The sequence below is a fragment of the Mus caroli genome, chromosome 8, assembly GCF_900094665.2.
Source record: "Mus caroli chromosome 8, CAROLI_EIJ_v1.1, whole genome shotgun sequence".
Lineage (NCBI taxonomy): Eukaryota > Metazoa > Chordata > Mammalia > Rodentia > Muridae > Mus > Mus caroli.
The window spans coordinates 69191596-69201786 of NC_034577.1; the positions used below are offsets into that span (position 1 = coordinate 69191596).

A 10191-nucleotide genomic window follows, 5' to 3' on the forward strand; every position below is an offset into this window, starting at 1 on the left:
GTAATTTTTGTATTCAGATTGTTTTAAGGTTGGGAAATGTAATGGTTTTGTGCTTGTGTGTGTTGTGCATGTGTGCATGTGTGGGTGTGTGTGGGTACGTATGCACATAGGATTATGGTTCTCACTCTCTTATCCAGGATTTAAACCTCTCCTTTATTCTTCAAGTATTGGACATGATTCTCAGTATCAAGTGAATAAATGATTAAAAGAATAGTTCTTAGATAAAGTCCTCTTCTCTACCTTCTGACTCCTGCATGACACTTTTGTGACTCAAAATTTTAGTGATTAGAACAGGCTAGCATAATGGTTGTTTATATTTTACATCTATAATCTACCCAGTGAATCAGCTTTTAACAGACTGGAGCTGTGTCAGGCAAACCCAATTCAATTCATTATGCTTGGCATGGTTATTTATACGAGCATGCTCAGTATGTGTTAGTCTTGTGGATAATTAACTTCTAAAAAAAACTATTTTAAATCCTCTCTCTCTCTCTCCCCCTGTCTCCCCTTACCCCCTCCCTCCCTCCCTCTCTCTCTCCCTCCCTCCCTCCCTCCCTCCCTATCTCCCCCACTCTCCCACTCTCTGTCAGGTACACCCATATCACAGCACACATGTGGAGGTCAGAAGACAACGTCTGGTGCCAATCACTGCCTTCCACTTTGTTTGAGATAGTGTCTCTTCTTTTCTTTTTCTTTTCTAAAGAAAACATCAAATTTAATTTGTAGAAAAACAACCTGGTAGTATCTGCAAGAACAATGGGAAGAACAACTTCTGCAGAGAGCAAGGTCAGTCACAGTGGCTGGAGGAAGGGAGCATGTCATTTAGCAGGAGAGCTTGCAAGGCACTTGCAAATGCACTTCTTAGAGGGTGTAGGGATCAGAGTGTGTGCGAGCATCCCTGTGAGCACCCTGCACTGAGATCATCTCATCTCTGTGAGCACCTTGCACATGTCAAGAGACAGAGACTCCACTTTCCTACACAGGACCCAGCTCCTGTCTCAGCCAATTCTCCATGGAAGGGTGACTCCATCTTCATCTCCAACACCATCTCCCCTGTCAAAGCATGGGGTTGCTCCATTTTGGGGCTTTATCTATCTCTTTATATGGCCTTCATCCGTCTCTGTCATCGTCACAGCTTCGCCCGCATCTCCCAGGATCATATTTAAATGGTGATTATAGGCACGCAGCCTGCCCCAGAGCCCTCGGTCGGTTTCTCACCTTCACATAAATTCGCTCATCCAAGCTGAGCCTGGTGAGATCTGGGGACTCCTCTATGGTTATTGGTAGTATGTTGCTCATTTCCACCATCCACCATGTTTCAATCTCTTTTTATATGATGTATGCACCAGGCTTGATGCTCTGGGACCTTCTGGGGCATCTCCTATTTCTGTCTCATGTCTTGGTGTAGTACTGGTATCAAAAGTGCATACTACTGTGTCTGGGTTCCTGGGGTTGAAACTCAGGTCTTCAGTTTGAGCAGCACATAGTTTACCCACTGGGTCATCTCCTCAGCCCCCCAAATGTCTTTGAAATTATGAAATATAGTGTTCTTGGGAAGCTCACTAATATTGGCAAACAGAACCAATAGAGCTATATTGGAAACCTCAGGTGCCAGGCCAAGATTAGTAATTGATAGGTCTAGGGCTTTAGGGGAGATATGTCTTTGACTCTATTTTCTTCTCTGTAAAATGGGAGCAGGTAAGGCAGCAATCTTGAAAGGCTGAGATAAGCGTTCAGTGTCGGCTTTAGGATAGTTGTTATATTCTAAGTACTGATAACCCAATGATCTTGCTCACATAGTGGGGTCTTTGCTCTCCACCCTACTTTCTTCTGAAACTGCTCCCCTCTTTCTCATCCAGGTGGAACCACAGGAGTAAACGTGGGCAACCCAATAACCTGCTCACCGAGTCCTTTTCTCAGGATTTCCTGGACCAGGCACCAAGAGACAGAGCTAGGAGTCTCTCTCTATGCACTGTAGCTGAAGGAGCCACTGAGGTAGAGACTGGGAGTTGCCAGCAGTGTCCTCTGCAGTGAGACAGGTCAGTTTCTAGGGAGACAGAAAGCAGGGGAGACGAGGCACCCATGAGACCTGGGTCGTCTTTGAGTTCTCATTTCTTGTTCTCAATTCCATGACAACCCCAGGATGCTTATAAGGAATTCCTTTGTTATAAGCTGAGTTCTGCATTCGGCTCTGGATGCTTGGTTGGGCTGTGAATTATGTTCTATGCATGGTTCTGGGTTATAGTAAGAATGAGATTTATAAAGACAGAGGGAGACTAAGACAGCCATTCTCAGCTCACCATGGTCAGAATGATGGCTGAGCCTCTATTTGTTGCTGACTTCAAGGCCAGCCTGGTCTTCAGAGTGAGTTCCAGGACAGCCAGGGCTACACAGAGAAACCCTGTCTAGAAAACAAACAAGTAAAAAGAAGAGAGAAAGAAAGAAAGGAAGAAAGAAAGGAAGGAAAGAGAGAGAGAGAGAGAGAGAGAGAGAGAGAGAGAGAGAGAGAGAAAGAAAGAAAAATAGAGAGAAAGAGAAGAAGAAGAAGAGAGGAAGAGGAGGAGGAAAACAGAACAAAATGGGGAAAATGAGTGGAGAACCTGCACTCTTTTGTGTGTGTTTCCTGACTGCAATGTGACCAGATAAATAAGCTCCTAGTCCCCTCTACAAGCTCACAGCTCCTCAGCGGTGAGATCAAAGGGAATGAGAGCTGAAAAGTCCCAACTGTGAATAGGACCATGAACACAGAGAGGAATCAAAGCAAAGCAAACATCAAAGCAACCAACCCAGGTGAGTGAGACAAGACAGTTAGCAAAGCACACGAAGTAGGTAGAGATTTGGAGGAGAGATTTGAAAACACAAGGCCAGGCAGGTCTTTAATCCCAGAACTTGGGAGGCAGAGGCAGGCAGATTTCTGAGTTCCAGGCCAGCCTGGTCTACAGAGTGAGTTCCAGGACAGCCAGGGCTACAAAAACATACAAACAAAACAAAACTCAAATCCCACACAGTGGAAAAATCCAGAAAGGTTATTCAAAGTCTAGAAAAGAGCCAAACAGTGTCAAAACTGAAAGGGCCAGTCACTCAAAGAATCAAGCATCATCAATCACCAGGCAGGGCTAAGCAGAAGGACCACTTTTAGAGGCAGTTAAGGAGAGGGTGGAGACAATAACACATACATAAAGAAAAAATAAAATTTAAAAATCAAAATTTCTAACAACTCTGGGATAATTCAAGTAGGAGCTGAGGTGAAGTGTAAGGGAGAGACTTTTTTTCTTTCTAAAACATGTATTTATTTAATGTGCAGTGGTGTTTTATGTCATGCACCTATGCCAGTGTGAGAGTGCCGGAGTCCCTGGAGCTACAGAGAGTTGTGAGCTGCCATATGGGTGCTGGGAATTGAACCCTGGACCTCTGGAAGAGCAAATGGTGCTCTTGACCACTGAGCCATCTCTCTAGCCCCCCCCCCCCCAAGCACAGACAGGCAATTTATTCAATGAATGAAACTCCCCGTCTGTCCCAGTAGGGGCTGGTGCTGGGGTTTGAGGCCGCTGGCCTGTGCTCTAGGGCAGCTTTTCACTCAGGACCACCTTGGGGTGTAACAGAGGGCATCAGGCCTGTATGACCATGCGTTTGTCCAGTCATCTGGCCCCTGGCCCTGGAGAACAGGGCCTCCCTGGCCACATCCCCAGAGGCCCAGAATGGGTGTTGCTGGGTACCCCATGCCCTGAGGGTTCCAGCACTGCTGCCAAGTGGCCTTGTCCCAGCTCCCTCCCCTAGGCTGGTGTGAGTGTGCAAGTATGTGTGCAGAGCTTGTGTTTCATACTGAAAATATAAATAAAGGAAGGTAGCAGAAGCTTCCTGGGGTGGGACTGTGAGTTCTGGGACTCAGGGGTTTGTGGCCATGCTCTCCATGGCCTAGAGAGCTACATTCTCGTAGGGCCACACGTGTGAGAGAGTGTGTGGGCCATGAACACAGACACATTTTCAATACAGTTCTCAAAACAGGAACACATTAAAAAGATCATATGTCATGACCAAGTTGGTTTTATCCCAGCATATAAGAGTAGGTCACTATATGAAAATCCGCTAATGTAACAGGACATATAAAACCTGAGGATTGAAACCACACGACAATTTCAATATACACAGGAAAAGCATTTGAAAAAGTCCAATATCTTTGGGCATGGTGGTGCACACCTCTTATTCCAGTACTGATACAGGCAGATCTCTGTGTGTTCGAGGCTAGCCTGGTCTACTTAGTGAATTCCAGGACAGTTAGAGCTACACAGCAAGACCCTATCTTTAGAAAAAAAAAGTTTTTTTCAATATCCTTTCCTGATAAAAGTTCTAAAGAATTTACTAATAGACTCTATCTCAATGTAATAAAGGCTGTATGTAGTAAACCAATATTCAACACACACACACACACACACACACACACACACACACACACACACACACAGAGAGAGAGAGAGAGAGAGAGTTCAAATTTATCTTTGGCTACTGAGCAAGTTTGGGGTCAGCCTGGAATACATGAGACATCACCCCCACCAACATAGCAAAGCGAACAGAACCTGACCAGAATGTATGGCTTGAATGTAAAGTGCTTTTGGACAGGATCATGCTTTGGGGCATTTCTACATTTCTGGCTGGTGGCAATGTTTTTGGAGGGCTGGAACCTGGAGGCGGTAGAGACTAGCTGGAGGAAGTGGGTTGCCGTAGCCGGGTTCAACTTCCGGTTCTGTCTCTTGGGTTTTAATTTTCCCAGAAGTGAGCAACCCTTCACAGGCTCGAAGCTTTGAGCCGTACTTTCTCTGCTGTGTCCCTGTCAGCCATGGGTCAAATAAAGCCTTCCTCCTTTACAGTGCAATTCAAAAGCCCAATTAGTTGCACTTCTTGTCTCCCATTTGACCGGAGTTTGCATAGCTGCCTGTGATTGGCTGAGACTCCACTACATGTCACAATAGGAGGTCACAATCTGGTTTACAAGTGAGGTGGCAACCAAATGTACATGGGGGAAGCTTTTAGACTAAGTCTAATATAGTTGTAATGTAGGCTAAATACTTCAATTTAGAGAACTAGTCAGGAAAATTCCAGCATCTGGTCTGCAGTAGTTGCCAGTCCCCAGGTATTTGCTGAGTACATATTGAACTATCACTGTAGGTGAAAAACCAAATGCCTGACTCCATTTGGAAGGCAGGAGCCATTATGTTGTATTATTAAAAATAAGTTTCCATTTACTGTAAGAACTGAGTTTCTGTTTTTAAGTATCTGTTTTTTTTGGAGTCTGATCTGTCCCAACCAATGACATTGACTTGTTTTTGAGAATACCCAAACTCCTCCTAACCGCCCTGCCTTCTCTCATCATGTGGTGGCTGTTGTGTTTACGAGATTATTTTCTGTACTTTTTAAATGCTCTTTCTACCGTAAACCGGCTTTGCAGTGACTTGACTTCTTAAAAGGGCCCTAAGAAATGGGGCTCAGGGATGCTCTATCTCTAACTGACTTAGGAGGCAGTTGCCGGCCAGCTCTTGGGTGCTCCCCACTAAAAAAAATCAAGTTTGCTTCAAATTTGGCTCAGAGGTTATGGTAGTGGTCTTATTCTGGCCTGGTGGGATTGAACAGGTAAGTAGTATTTGTTGAGTAGTGGCCCAAGATGCAAACGAGGCTGCTTTATCTTCACTATAGGCTGTAATGCTTGTAATTATTGTTTTGGAACTTTGCCTCTTGCACATCAGGCCAAATGACTCCCCTGTTAATAAAGAGAAGTACTGTATTGTCGTAAGCATCTTTTGGACAAAATTTAAGAAATTTTAACATATTGGTTTCTGAAAAGGTTTAACAATGACTGACTCATTTAAGAGTGGTCTTGATAGAAATAAAGCAATGTATAAATAAAACCAAATCTTTATTTTTCATTAATTTTAAACCAAAACATGTTATTTTTTAATTTTTAAATTTACTGTTGTGTGTGTGGGCGCCCTTGTTGTGCAGTTTTCATGTGGAGAGCAGAGAAAACCTTGAAGGGTTAGATCTCTCTCCACCATGTGGGTCCCAGGAGCTGAATTCATCATGTCTTCAGGCTTTGTTGCAAGTGCCTTTACCCACTGAGCTATTTTGCCAGCCCATCTACAAAAAAGGTATAAATGTAGGTGACATATCACAGTGACATTAATCCCATCAATGAGAAATCACAGACATCTTTATTGTATTACATGTGAGTGCCATTTGTGCTTACTGTTCGTACGAGGCTAGCCCTGGTGGCTCAACCTTAATCTAGTACTTCAGAGGCACAGGCAGAAGGAGGTAGATTTTTGTGAGTTTAAGGCTAGCCTGGGCTATTTAGAGTCGCAGGATAGCCAGGCTACACAGTGATACCCTGTCTGAAACCAAACCAAACCAACCAAATAAAGCTTTGGAAATGTTTATTTAAAAACAGCTGGCTGTCGTTTTAAATGTATCTTAAAAGATTGAAAAGTCTTCAAAGATTTCCAAATAGGTCTGCAGCTCAAAATTGGCTAAGATTCCCTACTAGAGTATTTGAATAAAACAGCCCAAGCAAGGCCTAGAGGACCTCCACCTGTTTAGTCATTGTTCTTTTCTAGAAAATATTGGACTTTGGAAGCTAAGAAAGGTACAGGTGTTTGCAGGAGTGAGAGGTGTCTCAGCTTACTTATGACCAGATATAAAGGGAAAGACTTGGAATCTACTCTCCAGGTTTACCCTAATTCTCTCTCTCCTCCTCTCCCTCTCCCTCTCCCTCCTCTCCCTCCCTCTTCTCCCTCCTCTCCCTCTCCCTCCTCTCCCTCCCTCTCCCTCCTCTCCCTCCTCTCCCTCCCCTCTCTCCTCTCCCTCTCCCTCTCCCTCTCCCTCTCTCTCTCTCTCTCTCTCTCTCTCTCCCTCTCTCTCACACACACACACACACACATCTATTCTGAGACAGGGTTTCTCTGTGTAGTCTTGGTTGTTCTAAACTCACTCCTTAGATCAAGCTGGCCTTGAACTCAGAGATCTGCTCGCTTCTGCCTCCCAGTTGCTGGTATTAAAGGTGTGCACCACCAACTCCCCACTCCACGTTTATTTTAAATATTCTTGCCATAGACACATTTGCTCTTTGAGTCAACAAATTCTTACCGAGGGCTTGTCACGCACCAGAATTTGAGAGCTCCTGAGCAGGAAGCTTTGTGCCTTGCAGTTGCTAAGGGAATTTGAGCAGTGTTTTTATCTCTGAGACTGAGTTTTCTAATCTGCTAAGTGGAGATGCTAATCCTTTTATCTACGATGTAGATGGGATGGCTAGAGAAGGGAGTAGCTGCAAACCATGGTGTGCCCAGGTACCAGTCTGGCTCCTTAGCACAGAGGACAAGGTGATGAACATAAGAGCTCACATGCTGAGGGACCAGAGGCAACTCGGGTTGCAAAACTAGGAGTGAAAGAAGACAGTTGCCCAAAAATCTGTCTTATTCCTCAGTTGAGGAGCAAGTGTTTTATGTTTTTAATTGTGTGTACATCTGTGTTGGTAAATGCGTACAGTATGTAAGGGTGCCTGTGGATACCAGAGGTATAGATTCCCTTGCAGCTGAGGTTATTGGTGACTTCAGCCCCCAAGAGCAAGGGGCTTTTTAAGTCAAAGTACTAAGAAGTGGGAACAAAGGGGTGTAAATGAAATCAAGAAGTTATTTTTGAATTTCAGGCAGCAAGCATACCAGGGTTGGCTGCTGACATGAGCTGAACCTCCCAGGAAATAGTTTCCATTATCAATAACATCCTCAAACTGTGCTAATGACTTTCTTCCACCTTCATGCAAGAATGCAAGATGCTTAAAAGCTGTTTGTGTTTCTGCGTTCCGTGAAACTACCTGGGAGCTACAGTGTTAGCAAGCTTCTACGCTCTAGCACAGTTTCTGTGAACACAGAAAAGGTTATAATTATTATGAACTGCCAATTTACCCTTCAGGTCCCCTGTGTCAATGGTGCTGCTAGTTATGAAAGAAAAGCATGTCGATTTTGTCTTTCTTGAGGGGAAAAAAAATCTATACTTCCAAAGTCTGAGAGCCCAGCATTATCTCTGCTGGGCCCAATAATTCAGAAAGAGTATAGAGAGGTGATTAGACTTTTGATAGATCTGTGGTAAATTAGTGGGTAGCAAATACCCGATGAAGAAAATTCCTAGGAAGTTTCAGCAGCCTTTCCTCACTGTTAGCTCAGAAACACTAAGTAAGGAGCCTGGTGCTTGCCTCTTATTCCTGGTACTAAATCCCCTTCTCTTCTTCCCAGGCCCGCCGCAACTGCAGGACAGAAGAATGCTTTCACAGGAAGTAGGAGATGGCTACTCCTGCAAGAAGGGAGGAGCCCCGACCCTGCTGGCTATGAAAAAAGGAAACCATCCAGGCTGGTCTTGAACTTACTATTTAGCACAAATTGGCCTTGATCTCATCATCTTCCTGCCTCTTGAATGCTGGGGCCAGGAGATACCTCTGAACAGATTTTTCTCCATTTGAAAGAGAACGTAGACATTAGGCGTAAGGGGGTTCATTATCAAGCATGAGCCGTGTGGTGGGGTTGTAGCTTTGTGGGTGGAGTGCTTGCCTGGCATTCAGGAAGCTTGGGTTCTATCCCCAGCCCTAAACAATCAGGCATGATAGTCTGTGACCCCAATACCAGCACTTGGACATATGAGGCAGGGGGATCAGAAGTACAAGGTCACTCTTGGCTACTTGAGACATTTCAAAAAAAGATTTTATATGTATATATTATATATATGTATATATTATATATATGTATATATTATATATGTACATATACACATCTATTCATACAAATGTGTTCTTAGCTATGCATTTAGTATTTAATATTTTATTGCATATTTACATTACATTAATATATTTTATATAATATGTATATCATGTAAAATTAATACACTATGTTCTATTTATTTAAATATTTATAATGTATGTATTAGATGTTATATGTTTATATATAATTGTATATGCTATATTTATATTATATCCAACATATTTACATTATTGTTTAATACACACACACAGCATATATAAATATATAAATCTAACAGGCCTCTAGACTTTAACACAACTGACTCCATGATGGAAGTACCATTCAGGCTTTGGGACCCAGCATGGAAACAGCACCAGCTCCTAAAACTAAAGACGTAATCCATTGAAGTCCATAACTCCGGGAAATCCCTAATGTACTAACCTTGTGTTTTGGCTTCTTCACTTCTGGCTAACTGCTCATGCTAACTGAATGTGGCTTCTGTGCTTGAAAGCTCAACCTGAGAAAGGCTCAGTGGTACACTAAGATCTGAACACCCGGCATAGCCACCACAAAGCTGATAAAGACTGTCTATTGGCTTAAACCCTTGGCTGAGCAGTCTTCTCTGTTCGATACCACAACAGGAGCAGATAATTAGATTTTTCTCATGTTCAAATACTTAAACTGCAGCAAGAGGACATTCTGATGTGTTTCAAATTTCAGTGGCAAATAAATAAATGTGAAGGAACTTAACTTTTAAAACCATTCATTTCTGTAGGGGACAATGAATGTCTATGAACCGGCTCTCAAGATGCAGAGGCACAAAGATTCTGAATTCTAAGATTCGAAGTCTTTAAGTTTGGATACAGAGACCCTATGCCAATAAACAACAAGCAAGCAAGCAAGCAAGCAAGCAAGCAAGCAAGCAAGCAAGCAAGCAAGCAAATAAAACCAAGGGTTGGGTGTGTTTTTCTGTGATACACTGCTTGCTTCCTATGCCCACACTTTTGGATTTTGTCTCCATCACTGCAAAAAAAACGAAACCAAATCCCCCAGCATCCTCAGTGCTGGCATTGATAACTGTAAGCCAACCCTGGCGGGGGGAGGGGGGTTATAGGCAGAGTCCTGAGATCCAAACAACACCAGGGCAAGACCTTGTCTCAAAAAACAACAGTAGCAAGAAAGCACTTGCTTTGCAAAAAAAGAAGAATCAAATTATCTCGAATTTGAAGACTACAACAAAGTCTTATGATAAAGGCATATTTTTTTCTTTTGACCATTTTCTTGTATACAAAGAGAAAAGATTCATCCCATAGCTGACAATTACTTAATGTAACTTCTTTGTATCCTTGCTTAAGAAATATTTTAAAAAGGCCGGGCAGTGGTGACTCGTGCCTTTAGTCCCAGCACGTAGGAGGCA

The 10191-nt window shown here is 43.3% G+C and overlaps 1 pseudogene; it reads right to left on the reverse strand.

Moving 5' to 3' along the window:
• Positions 1-1091: 1091 nt before the first annotated feature.
• Positions 1092-1315, reverse strand: LOC110300858 (annotated as a pseudogene).
• Between the last annotated feature and the right edge of the window lie 8876 nt (positions 1316-10191).